The sequence below is a fragment of the Balearica regulorum genome, chromosome Z, assembly GCF_011004875.1.
Source record: "Balearica regulorum gibbericeps isolate bBalReg1 chromosome Z, bBalReg1.pri, whole genome shotgun sequence".
Classification (NCBI taxonomy): domain Eukaryota; kingdom Metazoa; phylum Chordata; class Aves; order Gruiformes; family Gruidae; genus Balearica; species Balearica regulorum.
Genome location: NC_046220.1, coordinates 37,743,006 through 37,766,610, shown reverse-complemented (window position 1 = coordinate 37,766,610; position 23,605 = coordinate 37,743,006). Strand labels below are relative to the sequence as shown.

Below are 23,605 nucleotides of genomic sequence, written 5' to 3'. Positions count from 1 at the left end.
GGTGTGATTCCTTACTATGAGTTGAAGGCATGGCCAGAGCAGGGAGGGCTTGTCGCTGGGTGCTCTAAATGCTCCCTCTGCTGGTGCTGCCTTTGAAGAAGAGGAGGAAATTTCCTGATGGGATAGGTGAGGTGTGAATCCTGGGAAAGAAGGAAGGCAGGAGACAGCAGAAGTGGGAGTGGCTTGTGGAATATGTTTCTCCTCATGGAAGGGAAGCAGGAGCCAGTGGAGGATGATCTGAGGTTTGGCATGTGGCTGCACAACAGCAGGTGTACCCTCTCCATCTGGGGCCTGAAAAGTGTTGATAAAGCCACTAGAAAATTTCCCATTAATCATATTTTGCCTGAGGATCTGGTTTTGGACAGCATTGTATCTGAAGATTATCAACCGTCACTGGAAAATTCTTAAAAACAATCATCTGAAAAGTAAAAGATTGTTCCAGCAAAGTCTGGATTTAACTGTGTAACCTCTGTAATGCAGCTTTTTGAAATGTTATACGTACCTAAACTGCCTTAAGAAAACACCTTCAGAGACTGCTATGTAGGGTTCTTCACTTGACTATTTGAAGGTAAGGAAATGTCAGTGTATTGGGGATTCTTACCCAACTTTTTTTTTTTTTTAATTTTTATTTTTTCTCTGTTCATTTCCCTGGGGAAAAAAGAAGAACTTGCTTAACTGGTCGACTGCGTCATACCTCAAATGCACAGAGCCTTGAACGTACTTGTGTGCCTAACCTCAGCAGTAACATTTCATAACTCTATATTTTACTGAACGTCACACAAAACCACTGTTTCCTAAGATATTTTAAGATTATACATTTTTTTCCCTTTTTCTCTTCACCAGTAAACCCCGCGGCTGCACATGAAAGGCTGGGCCCCAAGGCTGATCCGCAGCTGAGGGTCCCAACCGGCCCAGCTTTCCTTATTCCTGTCTCAATGTCTTGGTGCTCTGGCACCCTGCCAATGGTGTCTGAGAGTCACGGTGCTCCTACCGTATCCCACCGACTTCATACGGACGTTGGTGTCAGCCCAAGTGATGGTTGAAGTTTTCTGCAGGCTTTCGAGAAGGAGAATGACTGTTTCCCAAGACTCCCGTTGCAGTGGGATTGCTTAGGAAAAAGAAAAGGCATCAATGTAAATGGATGGGTGTCTGAAGTTGAGCTGAATTTCCTCTGGACCCTCCATGGGTGATGAGGACCCTGGTGGATCCTCTGGACCGACATCTGGCAGCTCCACGTACGCTGCTGCTCCTGCCTGAATGTGTGTATATGGGAGAACAGAAGGGTATGAGCAATTAGGTGAGTTGAATGTGCAAGTCCTGAACCCTTGGCTACAGTCAGGGATCACATCAAGTTAAAAGAAGATAGGAGAGTGTTTGAAAATAAACAGGACATGAGCCAGCAATCAATAACTGCCTGAAACACCAACCAATAGTTCAGTCAGAATCAAGATTCTTGGCTAATCTAATACATGTAACTGGTCTTGAAATACGTAAAAGGCTGCTGTAAAATACAAGGGAACGGTCTGTCTTCCCTGTCCAGGACAGCGCAGGACTGGAACAACTCGCTTGGGGAGACTGTGGTGTCTTCATCTGGAGGTTTTACAGAACGAGTTGGACAAACAGCAGTGAGGAATAGTCTACATATGTTTGGGGCAGCCTTGGGACAGAGTGAGAGGACGAATAGTGGCATGACCTCATGACCGTATTTCCACCACTGTTTTTTTCTGATACTGTGATACTATTACTGCGCTCCTGTTCTTGTTTGTCCTTCTCTTGCTGCACTCCCAGATGTGCCTTGCCTTTGTGCAAGGTCTGTGCAGCAGGGATGTTTATGCTGAGAGGGACCTTGGCACTTTATTGCAATAATGGGAGTAAAATTTGGGCAGGTGTCTTCTGAACACCAAAACCCTCTTGAAATGACAGTGAGCTGTTTTAAATAATTTCTGGAGTGTACTGCATGTATTGCATGACTTGTTCCTAGGTAGAGTAATTCTGCCTCAAGTCAACCTGCAGGGAAAGCTTGAAGGGCTCAATCATTCTCAGTCTGTCCTGGTCTTGTCTTCTGGATCTGGTTGGTTGGAGGAAAGCAAATGCAGGTCCTGTGCAACTAACAAGTATAGAGATGTATGTGCATGCGCATCTAAAGTTTCTATCCAGTGTGCAGTGGAATGTCAGGAATCATACAGCAGCTGCCATGCCTACCTGACACAGAAGTAAGATACCCTTTCCCTCTTGCACACAGACCCTTCATTTCTGATTTGCGATATACTGTCAGCAGTATAGGACACATTGCAGTGTTATACCTATCACAAGCTACAGAATTGATCCACAAAGTTCTTTAGGCTCACTGAGCAACCCCATTTATTGGAATTGGTGAGACTATCCACTTGCTTATAGTTAGGCATATGCCTAAGTGTTTTGCTGGAGGTAGGCATGGATAAAAATAATTTTCCAATATTTTCAACTTGACATCAACTTCCATAAGAAACAGTTTACTTACTTAATAAAAATTAAGTGTGGAGCAAAGCAGCTTTGGAAGCACATACCACAGCAGTACTTATGTTGCAATTCCACTATTGCAACAGCTGTTCTAGTTTGCTAAGACTGAGGGATCAATAACTAAATTTACAGAAAAGCCAGCTGCTTAGTTGTTAGGGGTTGTTTTAACGCGTCAAGTACTACTGCTTTGGCCAAAACTGATCCTCTGAAACAGTATCTTCCAAAGCACACCAATAACAGCCTTCTTTTACTGCAGTCTCAGACTAAAAGATAAAATAAATCTGCAAAGAGTATTCTGATACATTGATCTCACTTAAACTTCTCTTGCTCCTGAAGAACAGTAAACCACTAAGCCGTGTAGAATCAAATATTTTCCTATTAGCTCTTCCAGTGCAAGTTATTCAGTCAACACATGCATGAAAAATCAGCAATTGTCCAGGATGTTCTCTATTCCATTTTTAACTCCCTTATAATTTAAAACACATGACATATACAACACATGTACAACTTCTTTCAAAGTGATTATGGACCTCACTGAGATTAGGCTGGTATTGCAATTTGTACCATAGTGCTAGTGCAAATCCCAGAACGGATTAGTTACCATGGGTTCAAAGTTCCTCAGGTATACTTAAAGAATTGTTGGGACTGTGCTTATGTAAGTATGTGCAGATGTATTTGTGCCTGTATTTAAAGAAAAGCATCCTGTGGATTACCTATATTTTGGCAATTTCTAATGGATGAATATTTTTGTGAAATTATACAGCAACAGTAAGAGGAACACTTGGTAAGAGTTACCTAGGTATTGCATTTAGAAAAGAAATAGGATGCAATACTCATCAGAGAAAAAATCTTGACATTTGGGTAGATAAAACTGTAGCTGTCTTTGATTGCATAGGTAGTCTGTTCCCAATGCTTGTCTCAAAGGAGACTTGCACCTGCTGCCAAGTAGCTCCACCAGGGAGGCAGAGAGGCAGCAAACCCCATTCCTTGCTGCCCTTGTCTTCCTGAATAGCCTGAGCTCACCAGCCTTGGCCCTGCTCAGGCTGCCCAAGGCTCCCGCAGAGCCCCAACAGCTTTTCTGGGGGGCTGTGCTGCAGCATGTGAACATCACCATGTGCCCAATGGCTACCAAAAGAGGGAAGATTTCCTATTGCCTGGGCTGTCCTCACCCCTTATGGTGACTGCTTGACTAGCAGGGTCAGTTGCAGTGCCCGTTAACAGCAATAGGAAGACTCTGTTTGACTTCAGTGCTAGGAGTGATCTAGGACACAACTTGAACTGAGTGAAATGCAGAAGTGAGGAAAGGGTGGAACTGGTGAAAAAAGATTAATTTTAAAATTTCCTCCAATAAAAGCTAATAAATGGCCTTAAACTCCCCGCAACCCTACTAAGTGTCAGTTTTGGACTTCAATGTAGGGCACAGTTGTGCTACTACTTGGGTTAGCAGTGTGAAGAGACAACCAAGATATAACCCATTCCAAGTACAGTAGAGTTAATGTAATACTGCTGGATTGCAATTGCGTAGAGTTATCTCAGACGTAAAATGATCTAGCACTTTTACTTGCTCCAGTTCCCATGACATTTTGCACTCAATAGCGCAGTCACCATCTTGATGTGTCATTGAATTCAATGAGTGTGTGTGTGTGGTCAGAAATTTATTTTTGTGATTACCACAGAAGAATAAACCTATCTTATTTGAAAAGCAGATTTATTTTTTTTCCCATAGGTAATGCTGCAGACATTTCTGTATGATTTATTCATTTCACCTACAGGGAAGATAAACTACCTGCAGTTTGGCTGCATTTCACCAAATGTTAGATTATGAGAGATGTTTTTAGAGGAGCAATTTAGAGATTGAATGCCAATTCTACAATAAAAAATTGTTTTGATATCTAATTTTCCAGCACCAGGCTCAGGTGTATGTGCAAACCAGAGCCTTGTAAATACATTTGCCTTCTTTACAGTCAGTTTCTAAGTTCAGGGTTATTCTCTTCCATTTCACTGTCTGATGTCAAACACCACCCTGAACTCTTTTCCCTTTTGTCAAATGAGCGTGTTATTGCCAGAAGCTATAATGAAAGAAAAAGCACCCGAAACTTGGGAGACATCAAGCCAAAGCAAAGAGGAACGAACTGCCTGTTAGAGGAGGCCTTGGACAGTTTAAGTGGTCTATGGAGGTTATTCAGTACCAGACACTCTCTACCTCCTCCAAACACATAACCAAAAAAAAAAAAAATCCTTCAGCACTCCTACTTAATGTTTCCTACCTTAACTATTGTCCTCTTGGAGCCTCTTCCAGCTCCCAGCTGCTCAGACCAGCTGTGTTTGAGAACAGCATTGCATGGGTGCTCCATGCTGGAGACACCTTGGGAGCCACAACTTCATGTAACTCACCCTTCTCCTCCCTACAACCCATGACCAACTTGTATTTTTCCAATATTCAGGTCTTGTCAGTCTTTTTTTTTAATACAGCTGTGAGACTATTTTAATATCCTGGAGCCAGGATGAAGAACATCAAGTCCTTCGTAGCAACTGGTTCAGCTGTAAACAGGATCCAGAGTTTCTTTCCCTTGACTACCCTGCTTAAGCAGGCAAGACTGCTGCTGTTCCTGCTGCTGAGCACTGGCTCTGCGATGGGGATAGCCTCCTCACATGCAGCATTCCCTCCTTGCTTCCCACTCACCCAAAAGGCCTTTTCCCTTCTCCATATGGTCCATTTCCCACAGCCTCTTTGAAACTTTCTGCTGTTGTTTTTTGTCCACTGAATATGTTCCTCTGATACAATTTTTGAGTGTTAAGTGGAGAAGACTCCTTACTTAGCCGATATGAGAAGGAAATAATGACCAGCCATGGCAGATGTCATGTAACACTTTTAAGAGTGCGATTTTCCCTGCCTTCCGCTGACTGGAAGGTGAAATGACTACTGCAATGAAGAGCTGAGAGCCATCTCCACAGGGTGGCAGGCTCAAGAGGTGTGCTCTGGCAGGAGGGACCAGTCCTAGTGGAGACATGATGACCTAAATTCCTGATGGAGACTCCTGCACAATGGTATCCACTTCCTTGGGACTATGGTGAGGCAAAACTAACTTTGCTCAAAGACAAATTGAGAAGCTGAGGGCTTGGAAAGGGCAAGTGAGCTGACTCATGGTGAGAGGGTGTACCCTTTATCTAGATGACTCGGTCCTTGAAGTGCTGGAAGACCTAGGACTAGATTCATCCAGATGTCTGTGGAGCAGCAGTCATGATAGTGATGATATGCTGACGACATCAGCCAGTTCAGAAGTGCAGCTCATGCAGAGATGTCCAGCTGACATGTGTCACTTGTGCTTTGCTATGTCAGAACTTGTGCGCCTTTTCCTCCTGCTGTCATGACTCTCCTGTAAAATTACCATTTGTTCCTCTGTACACTTCTTCCTGTATAAAATGACTTATGTTCTTGTCTCCTGTTTTAGATATGGCAAGCCTAAGCAGCGAAGAGCAGCAAGCTTAGCTAACTGCCTGAGAAAAGTTGTCATAATTCATGCCAGGGCCATAATGGAAAATTCTGGACATCTCTATGAACTTTATCCATTCATTTATGGATTTTATGACCTGCGGTTTGTCAGGAATGGCGAGGCTGTGCGCGTAGAAACACCAGTCCCCTGTAAGGGAACGTATCACCCCATCTTGCGTTTCTGCCGGTGACAACGCCAGCTCTAACCATGGCTCGCTGGCATCAGCAGTCCTGACAGATGAGGGACATCCGCAGTGCAGAAATGCTTATCCTGGGGTACAGCTGTGTCATCATGAAGCTGGAATGTACAGTATACGCTTTCCACAAGCATAGCTCTGAGCACAGAAATGTGTATATTGTCAACAGCACCTGCCCATCTGTGGAGCAGTTCAGCTGTTGTGATAGCTGATGAGCTAAATTTAAGGTTTGCACATGCTTGATTCTATTTAATACCTACCAAGGGGAGTTTACAAGGAAAAAAAAACCCCAAAACCAGCAAGCTTAGGGATCTATGTATATGCAGAGTTTTAAAATATTTTTTCCTCCTTTATTTTTGTAGTTGGCTGGATTTGAAGTCACACTGGTTTTTTATAAAGTAAAAATCCTGGTGTACTATGTATGGTTCCATTTATTACAATACATAATGTGACTGAAAATAGCACTGCAAGTTTTACATGATACTATTAGTAGTATTGCCTTTAGAATGTCTTGCCTTATTCTCAGATATATAGCCATAATTACATTTTTCAAGACATCTGAAATTGCAAGGGAGCAGGTTCGATCTTGTTGAAAATAAAGGAATCCAATACAGCAGTTTTCACTAGATTTAATTCCTTCATTATTTCCTAAGAGTATGAAAAATGTTATGACCACATCTTTGGAAAGATATTCAAAGCATCAGAAGCATATGCTAAATGTGGTTTGTTAATCATTCAAGGAATTGAGACACTGCATATAAGAAACATGCTTTTATCTTGAATCTGTGCCAAAAAGCCTTCTTCAAATTCTTTTCCTGCGCTGGCAAAGCATAGCAAATCATCCCACCACAGACATTTCAGGAGTATTTGAGTACTGGCGGCAAAAACAGAGGACTTGAAGAAATATTAAAGGCACAGTAGCAATATTATTTTATAAATTACAATCTCCTTAGTCAAATATATGACTATGTGTGATGCTACTGCTTGTCAGTAAGATATACTTGGGCATTAGTAATGCAATAAAGTCATCTTTCATAGTAAAATTAAAGAGATGTTGTCACATTTCGTGCATCCCTCTGTATGGTGTTACCGGAAGTGAGATTCCCCTGCATGTGTCTGAGAGTGAGTTCATTCAGGTCAGCTGATATATTCCAGGAGTCTTTCTATGCAGAGATAAACCTTAAATTATCACCTATCTTAAAGTCTCATGAGACATAAAGTCCAAAAAATGAGAAACTGAAACTGCCCAATTTGACAGATCAAGCAAGAAAATCTCTTTGTCGCTTATAAATTGAATTTCCAGGGAGGCAGAATTTACTTCCAAAACCTAAAAGAGACAGATATAGAGAGGCAGACATATCTGTCCAATGTTTTATGAAAACAAATGTTTGCAACCAGCTAAACCCTGCCCGGGATTATAGTAAACAAGCAATGATAAGGACGGTGCCATGCTGACTAGCTAGTGTGCTGGAGCAGGTATTGTGTATCAACAGCCTGGCAATGTCAAAGCCAAGTTAGAGTAATAGGAATTTAGCACTTCACAAACTCGTGACCCCAAAAAAGGCCATGGTGTGTGTCAGGAGTGTGTTACGATGGATTCTGAGCAAGGAAGGGGAGGTGGCAGCCTCCCGTGTGCATCGGGACCATTCTCTGCTTGGTGTGAGAGATACTGTTTGTGCTGTGATAATATTTGACTGGTTCATAGGCCTTTTCTTTTTCTGAGCTGAGTAACCAGATGTCTTTCACCTGGTTTAGAGAGACTTAAGATGAGCTTTTATTTCAATGCTTAGAAAATCTCACGTACGTGTTTATCTGATACAGATGACAACCTTTGGTTTGCTGTAAGCAAAGCTCTGCATTGTGTTCTGGCATGTACAAACTGACTGCCCTCCCAGCATAATCGCCTAGCACTCGCTAGAGCGATTTACTCCTTAATACAACTTATACGATAAGTCATAGTAACCTTCCCATTAATGTGCGGGGGAGTTCCTGTTGAACCTGGCATGAGTGCAGCTGAGATGTTAGCTGAATTCATGAATATAGTGCCTCTGCACAATACACTCTTGATTTCTGAAAGGAAGGCTTTGGTAGGACATTTTAAGTTACCTGCTCTGATGTTTAGGTTCTTTGAATTACTTGGATGTATTACAATTGCACTTGAAAGAGTGAGAGTTTACATACCTCTGATGACTCATGGGGACTTGACAACAATCTACAGTGTATCAGGGCCCAGCATGAGGTTTCCATAGGACTGTTTTCAGTCACGTATTACTAATGCTTTTGTAGCCATCATAGGGAAGTGATTTAAGAGAGACAAGTGCGAATGGCAGAAGAGCCCTGTGCCAGCTGCTATCAGTTACGCTAAACCCAAACTTTTCTTACTCCCACAAAACCTTTTTTCCTTCTTAAAATCTTATTTGCAGTCACAAATTTAATGCATTTGATTTTACTAATATTACACTGGATCTAAAAATAGGTTAAATAATTCAAGTGATGCTGCTACTGATGGTTAAATAAGATACTGACAAGTTTCTCAGTTTAGTCCTTTTCATGCATTTTTCTGTTTGAGACAATATGAAAGCATCGTGTTTCTCTTCAACAGTTAAAGACAATGGTCATTAAAGATGATAGCTATCAACTAGAATTCAGCACTTGGTGCCAGATAAATACTGATAGCAAATTTTCTTTTCCATTGCCTTTTTTGCTCCTTCTCTTTCCTGGAGCATGGTGTTCCCACTTACCACTCTCCTTTTTTCAGTATTCAGAATTGCACTACATGTACCTATCATTACAGATATGGAAAACCAATAATTCATGCAATTTCATGCATGTGTTATGTGAGAAGGTAAACAGGTCCCAGGACACAAGTGAGAACTTTTCCACAAGAGCTGTGCTGAAAATGCAAAGCAAAAGAAACATGACTTAGCATTAAACAGCTATGTCTCTAGACTGTTGACTGCAGCATAACCTCTTGTTTGGTTCTGCTGTGTGTCTGGGCCAGCTGAGTGAGGGAACATACTTAGTACTCTTCTTGTGAAAGAGGATCTCAGTTCCTAGTAGGGGAGGAGACACAATGCTCTCCGAGTCTTCTGTGGCATTTCTGAAGTGCCCACAATCACAGACTGTTCCCTCCGGGCAGACGCTACCACCCCTGGTAGGGCTCCCTTCTGCAGCCTGCAAAAAGACCAGACAGCCAGAGAATGAACTTCCTTGTACCTTAAAGCTAAGCATCCGGTAGAGAAGGGCAGACAAGAGCAGGACTAAAGAAACTGATGTCTAAGAAAGGCCACTGCAAATTTACTGCTGAGAAAATGTCAGGATTCAGGATTTCCTGGAGTCTTCATCCAGGCACAGCTCTGGTTCAGTAGAAACAGTGGTCTGAACTGTGCAGCTTGATTACTGTATTGCTATTGGTGCATGACATTATACTGTAGAAGAAATATAGTAATAGAATGGAGGAAGGGAGAAGAAGATGGAAAAATCAGGCAAATACACTGTGAAGCCCCTAGGTGACTTAAATCAGACAAAGACTCTCACTGGAGTCCATGTAAATTTCTCCTCATCTAGAAAGTAAATTGGATGGGGCGTTGAGCAACCTGGTCTAGTGGAAGGTGTCCCTGCCCATGGCAAGGGGGTTCAAAGCAAATGATCTTTAAGGTCCCTTCCAACCCAAACCATTCTATGATTCTATGAAATCACAGAGAGCAGTGAAATAAAAAGGAATTTCCTCCAGTGAAATTTAACCAAATAAAATCAGTCCCACATTTTTCCTTTTTATCTATGAAAGGCAACTTCTCATGTCATCTTGACAGGTTTTTAATTCCTAATGCATTTTTGCTTAGTGCTGCTGAGATAGGCATTCTTTTGCCCCAAAGTGGGACACTTGTGTTTGGTCAGGGCAACATTAACTCAGCCTTGTCAAAAAAAGGTTTATTGAATTTCCACATTATTGCTTCACTTGGGATGTGGAGCATGACTGAGCAAACCCTTTACCTCATGTGACCTAGATAGCATGTGGATCTACCTTGTATTGTCACCTATTTAGAGAAAGATTTTTTTGTAAAAGCAGTCCAAAGACCATATTTACCTGCTGTAGCTGCTCTGTGTATTTTGCTGTTCCTTGTGAATAAAAGTTAATGTTATTTATTCTTATAACATCTCTGAGGTGACTCTAATTCAAATGGATGAGATCTTTCTTTGGTTAGAAAAGTAAATTTGGCTTAAAATAGGAACACACAACTATTACCATGAAAAAACCCAAAACAGCTTCATATAAAATCCAGTTCTAAAAAAAGTTGCCTAACCAAAAGAACATTATGTTGGCAGCTGTGTAATTGCAAAAATAAACTTGGTCTCTGCTTGAAAAAAAATTAATAAGCCAATTTCTGTAATATAAACAAAAATAACAAGACTGCTTTGAAGAAATTAATCCTTAGAAAGAGTTATTGTTGAGCAGTCTAACACCATAAAATCAGGATTTGCTATTAGTTTTCCATAAACTTTCCACTAATTTTCTTGCAGGTTTTGCATATTTAATATTTATAAATGCAAGAGGCAATTTGAAAGTGTTCTTTACAAACTGAAGGCTAGACTTCCAGAGAAGTTTTTTTCTGAAAAGCAGTGGAACAAATAATAGCGCAGGAATACCTATAACATAATGAAGTCATAAATAATAGATAGCATGAAATTTTCAAAATTGTGATATGTTACGGGGCTTGTGCGCTTGTGAGAACCTATAGCTGTGTGTGGTGGGTTGACTTGGCTGGAGGCTAGGTGCCCACCAACCCGGTCTATCACTGCCCTCCTCAGCAGGACAGAGAGGGGAGAAAAATAAGACGGAAAAAAACTTGTCAGTCAAGATAAAGGCAGCTTAATAAAGCAAAAGCAAAGGCCACACTCAGAAGCAAAGGAAAACGAAAGATTTATTCTCTACTTCCCATCAGCAGGCCATGTCTGGCCGCTTCCTGGGAAGCAGGGCTTCAGTATGCGTAGTGATTGCTCCAGAAGACAAATGTAGTGAATACCGGGTGCTCCCCCTTCCTCCTCCTTTCTCTCAGCTTTTATTGCTGAGCAGATGTCATGTGGTATGGAATATCCCTTTGGTCAGTTTGGGCCAGCTTTCCCAGCTGTGTCCCCTCCCAAGATCTTGCCCACCCCCAGCCTACTGGTGAGGGGGAATGTTGGAGAGCCAGCCTTGGTGCTGTGCCAGCACTGCTCAGCAGCGGCCAAAACACCGGTGTGTTACCAACACCTTGAAACACCAGTGTGTTATCAACACCTTGCTGGCTACCAGTGCACAGCACAGCGCTGTGAGGGCTGCTATAGGGAAAATTTACTCCATCTCAGCCAGACCCAATACACCGTGACAGACTCTAAGTGCAAGTTTTGACACTGTCTCTCATAATATCCCAAAGGCAAGCTAGAGGGTTGTGATCTGCACAGAACTGCAGGTAAATGCAGAAGTACTTGAGCGATCATAACCAAAATGGAGTTTTTTGGTGAGAGAAAATAATTGCTAAATGAAAGGAAAGACCAAGTGGGATTTGAGAGATCTGTGTTGATTGTTGCTACTGTTAAGAGTTTCATGTATGATTTTAAGAAGGCATCTGATGCTCCCTTTTTTTTGATTTTTTTTTATTTTTTGAAAACGATTTTTTTTAAACATTTTGATGAAGAGTGACCTTAGGGAAGGATTTTTTTTTTTTTTTAATGTTGTAGACATATTTGCATTTTTGTTTGCAGTAACTGGGCCTTGACTCCAGACAAATTCATAGATTCATAAATAGTATGAGTAATTGGTGAAGGACTTGTACAAAAACATGACTTCCATTGCAGTCGGTGGTACGTCCTGTAGCATCAGGGCCAAACAGCTGATGCACTTTCATCTCACGTGATGGTATTATGGCTGCCACTTTAATTTTTGTGACCCCTTCTGAAAACTGCAGTTAAGCCATAGGACCTAACTAGGCATGAATCCTCCATGCCCGACGTGTTTGTGTAAGACAAAGTTGCAGGTAGGATGCCACAGCCAGCTAGAAGAAATTGGAGAGCCCATGAGCTCGTGTGTGTGTCAGTTCTTCCAGGACCACATGTACTCTGCATCTATGTGAATAAAACTGTCCTTAGTTGTTTTATGTTTAGTTTTCAAGGGTCAAGATGGAACAGGAATTATTAGAAGGCATTGATCCCATTGTCCTTTTCACAAAATGTACTATAAAATCCAGAGAAAACTGAACATCAACTTTCTTTACACTTCTCACTTTTTCTGCTCTCAGTCCTTTTTGTAACATCCTGAGCTTAATGGGTTGGAAAGTGATGGAACAGCAAGATGTCAACACTCAGTCAAAATCGAAGAGCAGAGAACTTAGTGCATCCATTTGACCACATGGTTCAAATGGTAGGTTTTGAGCAAATCGTGACCTCACTGGAGTAATTTGCAAATCTCTCATTAAGGAGGCCCAGAATTTATCCCTCTTAAGTGCAACTGCTTAAATATTTTATAAAGGAGTTTCAGGTTGGGACACAAACTCTGTGTCACCTTGCAGTGACTGAGTTGCTACTTCCTACTGCATATGTTATAAATGCAAATTTTTTTAAATAAAGAGAAGCTATATTACCGCCAAAGGTGATAGCATCAGCAACAAGCATAGTCCCTAGCTGCAATAAACTGTTAGGAATCTATTGATAGTCAAAGGATCAGCACCATTTTACTCTGCATGGCTGAAAATGTTTATCACTACTGTTTGAGCGCAAAAGGAATTGCTCGTGTCAAAATTTCAGCTTAAGTGGTCTGAACTGATTCATAAGGCTCCCTTCAGAAGGTAACAGTAACTGGGTACTCTCTCTTACTTTCTGTATGTGCATAACTATATACGTCTATAAAAAATCTATAGATGCATCAGCCTGTGCAGCACAACTGCTGCCGACTGCAGAGTTCTGAAGTCTCTGGCTACACTTTGCTTCATGGAAATCATGTTAGAATGATGTTCTAAAAATCACCTTATTCTGATTTTACACTTACTATGAGCAGTGAGAAAAAGAATATGGTTAAGAAAAAACCCCCCACATTATTTGCCATCTTTATAATGTGTTTATTATACACTCTTAAAATGAGCAGCAGGGTGTAACTCTACAGAAATATGCTATATATTAACAAGCATCTTGATTTTTAGAGCCATTTATATTTCAATTAAGAACTCATGAAAGATCACATTAAAGTCCTTTGTTGTCCATGATGGCCAACATATTTTGACCTGATTCATTTTCTGTCTTTTAAGAAGATTATCCTCTAGTCACACGTAAAACAAACCTACAGTTTTTTTAAGTACATGACTAGTTTCAGTTTTAATGTCTGTCAGTGTGGCTGACACAGCAGATCACTATATTTGGTTTAAAATGCTTAAAACTCTAAATAAACATGGGAAGTAAAGGTACTATATAAATAATGACAGGTCTTTTCTACTGAATATTAAACAAGATGTTAAAATAGAACATTTTCAAATGTTTAAATAACATCTGGAATGCAATATTTTAACATGAGTAGTTGAAAAGCATAAAGAGAACATGATCCTAACTTCACCTTTGCTTCTGTACTCATTTTTTACAGAGGCTGCAGCGCATGGAAACCATGTGCGTAGCATTTGCATGGAGGATGGCACTGACGGCTCCGTGACACATGCAGAAGAGAAGCATTGTCTGAGTGGCCCTATCTATACTTGGCCCAGGATACTCACCCAGGGGATAAACGAAGCGTCTTCGAAACAGAGAAGTCCCCAGCTGGCTTCCAGACCTGGGCAGATACGACGTGGTGCTGTCAAGCGCCCTCACAAAGCAGTGCCCCTCTTTTTCTTCCCAAATCTCTGCCATCCTTTATCCTGTCCCAGATGTCTTTTCACAGCTGCCCAGTCCCACCTGATTCATGTTTGTAATACTCTCAATTAAAAAATTAGTAATTAAAATGAAGCCCCCTTTGCCCATATTACTCCCAGTCTTTGGACTGCTCCATCTGCCCATTCCCAGTCCCCTTCTTGTTTTTAAAAGACTCATTAGCATGTGATCTTGTGTCTGCCAGGATTCCCCAGTGCCATCTGCTCCTTTCCTAGATGATCAGTCCCACCCAGATCACTGTTTACCATACTCAGAAATCTGACACTTTTTCTAAGCATTGGTTTTGGAGGATGCTTTTGTGATTCTCTACCAAAGTCAACTCCTATCAGCCTCTTCCCACATTGTCAGGGCCATAGAAACAACAGTGGTCCTTAGATGGTCTGATGTATTCCCAGATCTGTGGAGCCTTTGTGGCAACAGCATACCGGCGTCCCTTGGGTTATACAACCACATGCTGTGCTGTGATTTGCTTAAGGCATTTAGCATCTCTTGTGATGACCAAGGACTAGAGCCACCCTTTCCCAAACTCAACATCCTCTTTGTGGAAAAACTTTGTGTCTATCTTAAATTCTTCCAACATAAAAATACTAAGTTCATGTTATATTGCTTGGAAGAGTTTTCAAAACATACCTTTTTCTTATAATTTCCCTATTGGTCCTCTCAGTTACTTTCCTGCATGTTATGTTTGTAAAGAGGAGCAGTAAACACTGTAATGCTGAAAAATTCAGTTGGGAAAATAACAATAGTGTGTCATCTCTGTTTATCAGAGAAAATACGGTGTAGGGGGAACTGTCCCAGCCTCTTTCCTGACATTGGAACTGGGAACCCAGGTGGGTGACCTGCCATAATACTGCTGCCTTTCACTACAGACCCCTTGCCTTGAGTGAAATTGGACCTGCTGTAATTTTCCATGCCCACCTGCCTTCCCAGGAATGATCTAGATCCTCTCTTCAGTAACTTGGACATCAAAAAAATGCTTGGACATAACACTGAATGAACATTTGTCGTGGTTTAGGCCCAGCCGGCAGCTGAGCGCCACGCGGCCGCTCACTCACTCCTTCCCCAGCATGATGGGGAGGAGAAGTTAACAAAAGGCTCGGGTCGAGATAAGGACAGGGAGAGCTAATTATCATCACGAGCAAAACAAAACTGAACTTAGAAAGAGGGATTCATCTAATTTATTACTAAACAGAATAGAGCAATGAAAAAAAAAACAAGTAACATCAAGCCTTAAAACACCTCCCCCACCCCTCCCCCCTTCCCGGGCTCAACTTCACTCCCGGCTTCAACCTCCTCCCCCCCCTCAGTGGCGGGGGGGGGGGAAGGGAATGGGGGGAGGGGGATGGGGGTTGCGGTCAGTGCAGCGCACGTTGTTTCTGCCGCTTCGTTGTCCTCGGCGGGAGGACTCCTCTCATCCTTCCCCTGCTCCAAAATGGAGTCTCTCCCACGGGCTACAGTCCTTCCCGAACTGCTCCGGCGTGGTCTCTTCCATGGGGTGCAGACCTTTAGGAGAAAACTGTTCCAGCATGGGTCTCCCACGGGGTCACAAGTCCTGCCACCAAAACCTGCCCTGGCGTGGGCTCCCCTCTTCACGGGTCTACCGGTCCGGCCAGGGACTTGCTTCAGCCCAGGCTTCCCACAGGCCACAGCCTCCCTCGGGTACCTCCACCTGCTCCAGCGTAGGGTCCTCCACGGGCTGCAGGTGGAATCTCTACACCCCCTCATCGGTCCTCCATGGGCTGCAGGGGAACAGCCTGCTTCACCATGGTTTTCACCACGGGCTGCAGGGGGATCTCTGCTCCGGTGTCTGGAGCGCCTCCTCCTCCCCCCTCCTCCTGCACTGACCTTGATGTTACATCTCCGCACTTCCCCCTCCGGATGTAAAAAAACTTCCCACCTTCTTAAATATGTTATCACAGAGGCGCTGATTGGCTTGGCCTTGGCCAGGGGCGGGCCCATCTTGGGGCTGGCTGGCATTGGCTCTACCAGACACTGTGGAAGCTTCTAGAAGCTCCTCACAGGAGCCACCCCTATAGCCCATGCCCCCACCCACTACCAAAACCTTGCCACACAAACCCAACACAACATTGAATCCAGGAGATTCATGCCCCAATATCTTCACAGAACAACGGTAGGTGAATGTCTTCCTGTGGAGCCCACCACGAGCTCCTTGCTCCATATATGGTTGCACTAAACCTGCTTTAGATAGCAATTGGATCAAAGCAGAAAAAATCCAGGAGCATTGTAAACCTGTTTCTCTAGGTTTATATAGCCATGCACTTAACACGGGGCTGTGGCTTTCAGTACTGAACATCACAGAGTCTGCCCCTTTTAAGATGCAACTCCAATACTGGAAGAAGGTTTTGCTCCAAAGCATGAAAAATGAGCTACTGAATTTGAGACCAATGAGTACCAACATCTACAAAGACTTAAAAAAAATGCTAACCAATTAAGCTTTACTTAAATTTTTGTATGACTCGTTGCTGGCTTTGAAATCTGTCACTCAAAATGTAATGACTCTTTAAACTTGAAAATATATTCCTTCTCCTCAGTGGAGGTTACTCTTGATGGGATCTGAGGCAGAGAGAGCTTGTTCCCTGTGATTTGTGCACATTCAAATCATCAATGTGTAAATATTTTCAGGAATGATGTCAACCCCAAAAGCAGATTTTCTACTTGATATTTGAGCGTTGTCAATACAGCAGTGTTTTGACAGTATACATAAGGTTGCTGATTCTATCCGCATAGTGCAGTCATTGTGTTTGTGTCACAGTTGCAACCACCTTTAGCATTAACAGAAGCTAGCAATTGAACTCAAGTAATGTTGTCCCCTCCTTTTCCACAGCTGAACTTTATATATATATATATACACACACACCACAGCTGGACTTTATATATATATATATATGTGTGTGTGTGTGTGTGTGTGTATAAATCATACTAGTATGATTTCCTAGCTGTCCTTCTCTTTCAATTTCATTGAAATTGATCTAAAAAAAAAAGGAGATAAAGATGAAAACATCTATTATACTTTCAGAGAAAGAATTTGCATTCATGGTCCTCCATAGAAATCAAAACCCCCCACTTTTTTCTCCAGTAATTTATTGTTCATTACAAAAGAAATAGTAAGACTATGGATTCATACATTTTTGTGAACATCACTATTTGACAAACATGATCTTAGAAAATATGAACTGTGTACATCAGCTAGAACAGTTCAGACATCAGATATACCCAAGTATATATGCTAGCTTCTTTACCTCAGCTGTATTAATCTGAAGCTTATTTGTGAAGCCAGAGAAGACAGGACAATGTATCAAGCCCCAGAAAAGCACTTATCATGAAGCCAATGATTGCAGGTAGGAACATATTTACTTTCAAAAACATCCAAAGGATAATCTGAAGTGCTTTATTTTGGAATTAACTTACCATACTAGACTTTCCAGAGTCAGTTGGAAGACATTTAGTATGGTGTTTTATCTGACTCATGACTCTGCCTGAGCTCCCAGGCAAATCAATGGGGAGACAGGGCAAGGCTGTTTCCAGAGAGATTTTTCTAACAGGCAAGCTATACTCACAGATTTCGTACCTGAGAGAAGCCCTCAGATCTGAAAGAGCCTGCATTTCATCATTAAAGGAGCCAAGTTGTTTGATCATTGCCACAGCTCTTCATCAGTTATCACTGCAACAAAAAATGAAGAAAACTCCTTGCAAGGAATGAAATGGGCAGGCTGCAATGCCATCGTATCGGAGAGACTTGGCACACAAACACCTTCTCTTGCTTTCTCTTAGACTGCTGCAAAAATAAGAGAAACCATAGCTGATGATGGAGTTGTAACCTACCTTTCCACTTATTCCCACCATTAAAATAACTTTTGCAAAAGTTTGCAAACCACTGCAAAGCTGATGACTGCTCGTGCTGGGATAGGGCCTCTGGGAATGCACTTTGTCAAAATTTCAGCGTGCTTCAGCTAGTGGTGGAGCCTCACTTCCTTGCTGCCCATGGCAAAATCTAGGCAGTAAAGTCTGTATAGTGGCCCTGCCTGCTGAGGCACTAGCATACTGTCCTGGTTTCAGCTGAGAGGATTGATTTTTCTTCATAGTAGCTAGTGCGGGGATACGTTTTGGATTTGTGCTGGAGACAGCATTGATAATATAGAGATGTTTTTGTTCTATGGACTTATTGTTGAGCAGTGTTTACACGGGGCCAAGGCCTTTTCTGCTTCTTGCACTGCCCTGCCAGCGGGATGGCTGGGGGTGGATGAGAAGTTGGGAGGAGACACAGACAGGACAGGTGACCCAAACTGACCAAAGGGGTATTCCATACTATATGACGTCATGCTCAGTTTATAAGGAGCTTGGAGGAAGGGGGGAGGGGGGGGGGCGGCGGCGTTCGGAGCAACGGCGTTTGTCTTTCCAAGTCACCGTTACGCGTGACAGAGCCCTGCTTTCCTGGAGATGGCTGAACACCTGCCTGCCCATGGGAAGTGGTGAATGAATTCCTTGCTTTGCCTTGCTTGTGCACGCGGCTTTTGCTTTACCTATTAAACTGTCTTTATCTCAACCCACGAGTTTTCTCACTTTAACTCTTCCAATTCTCTTTCCCATCCTGATGGGGGGGAGTGAACGAGCGGCTGCGTGGTACTCAGCTGCCGGCTGGGGTAAAACCACGACACATACTCTTCCTTGTTCCTGTCTCCAGATGCTCTTGTGATTCAAATAAACAAGGTCCCTTTAGGGGATACCATCACTTTAGGCAAAGTATGGCTTCTTTTCCAAACAGAACTTCCCACCTAGTTCTTGAGCAGAAAGAGAGAAAGTCAACGTTTGTGCTTTATTGAGAATGCTACCTGAACCTCTTACATTGCAAACAGATGTATATATTACCATTTTTATAGTTAAGCAAGAATTAGTGTAACATCAAGAAGTACCTAATCTTGCCCTAATTGCTTAGAAACCTTAATGAATTTCTATAATAAAGAGAAAAAAAGGGGGGAAAAAAGCAAAACAAAGAAATATCGGTATTATGCACTGGTTTGGACAGTCGATTTTCAACATGAATGAGACTGCAATTTTAGCATTACAACAGTAAAAATCAGATCAAAAGAACTCATGCTCATTGCATAGCTTCTTCAGTCTACTTTTGTTGTGGTTTTGCCCCAGCCAGCAGCTAAGCCCCCTGCAGCCGCTCACTCACTCCCCGCCCCGGCGGGATGGGGGAGAGAACTGGAAGAGTGAAAGTGAGAAAAGTCATGGGTTGAGATAAGACAGTTGCATAAGTAAAGCAAAAGCCGTGCACACAAGCAAAGCAAAACAAGGAATCAATTTCCCACTTCCCATGGGCAGGCAGGCGTTCAGCCATCTCCAGGACAGCAGGGCTCCATCACGTGTAATGGTTACTTGGGAAGACAAACGCCATCACTCCAAATGCTGCCCCCCCCCTCCTTTCTTCCTCTTCCTCAAGCCCCTTATATGCTGAGCATAACATCATATGGTATGGAATATCCCTTTGGTCAGTTGGGGTAGCTGTCCCAGCTGTGTCCCCTCCCAACACCTTGTGCACCCCCAGCCATCCCACTGGTGGGGCGAGGTGAGAAGCAGAAAAGGCCTTGGCTCTGTGTAAGCACTGCTCAGCAGTAGCAAAAACATGCCTACATAACAAAAACATCGCTATATTATCAACACTGTTTTCAGCACAAATCCAAAACATAGCCCCATAGTAGCTACTATGAAGAAAATTATCTCAGCTGAAACCAGGACATTATCCACCCCTAGAAATAAACATGCTCTGTCATTGGCTCATCCATGGCCATGTGCTTTGAGGTGCTTCGGCATGACCTCATGCACAGCCACTGATGCTTCAAGGTGTGCCTGCTGCAAATGGACTTATCCACAGCTACAGATGCTTTGAGGTGTACCTTTTCCAGTGTGGACTTATCCTTGGGCCACGATCCCTCCAGAGGTGTACCTGCTGTGGCACAGACATAACCATGGCCACAAATGCTTCAAGATATACCTGCTCTGATGTGGACTTATTCACCACCACAGATGCTTTGGGGTGTTCTGCTCCCACATGGACTCATCCCCAGGTCACAGTCCATCAACTCAAGGCTGAACACCTGCCTGCTGATGGGAAGTGGTGAATGAATTCCTTGTTTTGCTTTGCTTGCACACATGGCTTTTGGTTTATTTATTAAACTGTCTTTATCTCAACCCATGAGTTTTCTCACTCACTCTTCCGATTGTCTCCCCCATCCTGCTGGGAGGAGTGAGCGAGTGGCTGCATGGGGCTCAGCTGCTGGCTGGGGTAAAACCATGACAACTTTGAACACATACATTCCATACAGATTATAGGCACATACAATATTGGCACATATGTGATTCCAGTTTTTAAACTGAATATAAACTTAAAGAAGTGATTTCAGCACATAACTAATATTTCAGTATTAAGGGAAAACACTGAGGTAAAAATGTGAGTCTGAGTGACCACTTAAGTATGTGTGGATATTGATATGTGAACTTGGCTCAGCGATCAACTTTGGTTCACTGAGCTGCTTTTTTCTCACCTTGTATTTAATACTGATCATTAATAACATGCACATGTTACGTAGCTTTCAGTAATGTGACTTCGTCTACCTCAAAGGTTCACTAATAAGTCATAGACCTCTATAGTTCCTTTTTTTAGATCTTCTAAGTGTTTACTACAAAATTGAGTTTTCTGGTTTGGATTAGTATCTTCTTCTGGCACTCTGCCTCCACAATATATATTTGGATTATGAATGTGATGCAATGTCATTCAATTCAGCAATTTGCCATAACGATCTCTTATCCTCAGTCTTTATTACCACTCACAGCATGTTTCACATCTGCAAAAGGTCACTGTGCTGTATCTTCTCCTCAGTTGAACTTTAATTGGTAGCACAGCTGCAAAAGTAGAAAGTTCATGTAGGAATCCCTGCGGTATATCCCAAATCAATGGTCACTGCTTCCTGTTCATCTGCACTGAGCTGTGCTATGCTGCTGGCATTTAATTCTCTGCAATGTAATTTGATTTATTAGCCTGCTGCCTGTTTTGGATTTCAATTGTGAATTTACTACTCTAGATCACTAGGCATCATCATCAATCATCATCATCATCATCATCATTTTCTTCTTCTTCTTCTTCATTGACATCATCATTGTCATCATTAATATTTTTACTAAATAGGAGCTGAGGCAACTGTCCTTGTCTTAGACTTGACACAATACCCAATGTCAGTTGGTTCACAATTACTCATGAATGCTGACATTCATGGTTTCTGGGTTGTTCCGGAAACTACAAGTTGGAGCTTGCATCCTAGCACATCACTTTGAAAGTGTTACTACCTGGAATTGTGTCGTGGTTTAGACCCAGCCTGCAGCTAAGCACCATGTGGCCGCTCACTCACTCCTCCCCAATCCCCCCATGTGATGGGAATGAGAATTGGAAGAAAAAGGTAAAACACATGGGTTGGGATAAGGGCAGTTTACTAGGACAGAAAAGGAAGACAACAATATTAATAAAGGAATATACAAAGCAGGTGATACACAATGCAATTTGCTCACTGCCCTGAAACCTGATGCCTAGCCCATCCCTCAGCAGTGACCTCTCCTCCCCAGCCAGCTCCCCCCCCACTTATATACTGAGCATGATGTCATATGGTATTGAATATCGCTTTGCCAAGTTTGGGTCAGCTGTCCTGGCTGTGTCCCCTCCCAGCTTCTTGTGAAAATTATCCTAGCTGAAAACCAGGACATCGCCCACCCCTTATTCTATACCATCTACATCATGCCCAGATCCTACAGTGTCCAATTAATCACCACCACTTTTCCTCTCTTTGAGACACACACACACACACACCCCGCCACACCCACCCCACACACCCCCCATTCCCTTACTCTACAGGCCATCCCTCTAAAATGTTCATTGAGTTCATTTAGAACATGACTTTGGGCTCCATCTGTCATAACAGTCTCTCAGGGCAGGCACAATCATGTGTGCTGCTGGATTCTTGCACGCTGCATCCAGAGCTTGTGGCTGGTGTGTCTGGCGTGGCCCCATGCCCACAGTATGTGCGTTGAAGATGTTGATTTCAAGGAAGTTGCTGGGCACGGTTGCTGAAACCAGTTCTAGTTCCATCATTGCTGCACCTTGCTCAGTGTCATCAAAGTAATTCTTCATTAATTTGGGTGATTCTTACTGTAATATCATTGATACAGCCTATAGCAATTGAAGTAGTGATGACATGGAATGGCAGGGTTATTTAGCAATTGACTTCATAGAATTTAATTTATTGGCTATTCTCACCCAAAATCAGATCCCCTTGAGGTACACATCAGACTTCCCCATCCTTCTGCATCACCCACCAAGTGCACCCATGTCCCTGAGCAAAAGCAATCCCATGGATGGGTTTGCCTTTGCCCAAAGCAGGGATAACCCAGACCGTCTTCCTCAACATAGTCTTCATGTGCACTACAGGAACTTTATCCCCTTCTACAGTACGTAGAAGTTTTGATCGGGCAGGGCCAGCTCTGTTGGTAGACCCCCTAGTTTGAACTAACCAGCTGACCTTTGCTAAATGTGTATCCCCATGTTTGAGGGTCCCACCACCCATTGCTCTCAGTGTAGTCTTTAGCAGTCCATTGTATTGTTCGATTTTCCCAGAGGCTCGTGCACAACAGGGGATGCGATACACCCACTCAGTGCCACACTCTTTGGCCCAGCTGTCTGTGAGGTTGTTTCGGAAATGAGTCTTGTCTGACTCAGTTCTTTCTGGGGTGCCGTGTCACCACAAGACTTGCTTTTCAAGACCCAGAATAGTGTTCCAGGCGGTGGCATGGGATATGTTTCGAGCCATCTGTGGCTGCTTTCACCATTGTAAGCACATGGCGCTTGCCTTGGTGGGTTTGTGGGAGTGTGATAAAATCAGTCTTCCAGGCCTCTCTGTATTTATATTTCAGCCATTGTCCTCCATAGCAGAGAGGGTTTAATTGCAGCACATGCTTCACATTCACAGATAACCCGTGCGATAGTGCCCATGGTTAAATCTACCCCTCAATCATGAGCCCATCTATACGTTGCATCTCTTCCTTGATGGCCAGAGGTGTCATGGGCCCACCGAACTATAAATAATTCACCCTTATGTTGCCGGTCCAGAACCACCTGAGCAACTTCAATCTGAGCAGCCTGATCCACATGCTTATAACCCAAAAAGCCAGAAGGATCATGAGGCCTCACTTTCACGGTCTGTATTAATTACTCACTTCTTGTAAAAATGACTTAGAAGTCCCTTCAAGAAGCTCCTAAGTGTGATCAAGCCCTCCACTCGCTCTGGCAAACTGCCTGCTGGAAACTGGAGTGGCATTTTTCCTGGAAGAATCCCCTTTTGTGATTGTTTTTCCTTGCATCTCACGTACTCATGCCTCTGGAGTCAAGGTGGCTTTTCCATCCCACTTCCTTATGTCCTCTATGTGATCATACAGGTAGAACCACAGGGTGCCTCATGGTGTG

At 42.9% G+C, this 23,605-nt stretch overlaps 2 long non-coding RNA genes across 3 annotated transcripts in view; one reads left to right on the top strand and one right to left on the bottom strand.

The window, feature by feature from the left end:
• The window catches only part of LOC142599522 (uncharacterized), a 40,781-nt gene extending 26,859 nt beyond the window's left edge, over nucleotides 1-13,922 (top strand). For both annotated transcript variants that reach the window (XR_012833083.1, XR_012833085.1), the window contains 2 exons: nucleotides 12,465-12,586; nucleotides 13,796-13,922. This is a non-coding gene — a long non-coding RNA (uncharacterized LOC142599522). The remainder of the gene's footprint in view (nucleotides 1-12,464; nucleotides 12,587-13,795) is intronic.
• LOC142599521 (uncharacterized) overlaps nucleotides 1-15,783 on the bottom strand; it is a 137,741-nt gene extending 121,958 nt beyond the window's left edge. Inside the window, exon 1 of the long non-coding RNA XR_012833082.1 lies at nucleotides 15,642-15,783. This is a non-coding gene — a long non-coding RNA (uncharacterized LOC142599521). The remainder of the gene's footprint in view (nucleotides 1-15,641) is intronic.
• Nucleotides 15,784-23,605: the final 7,822 nt, after the last annotated feature.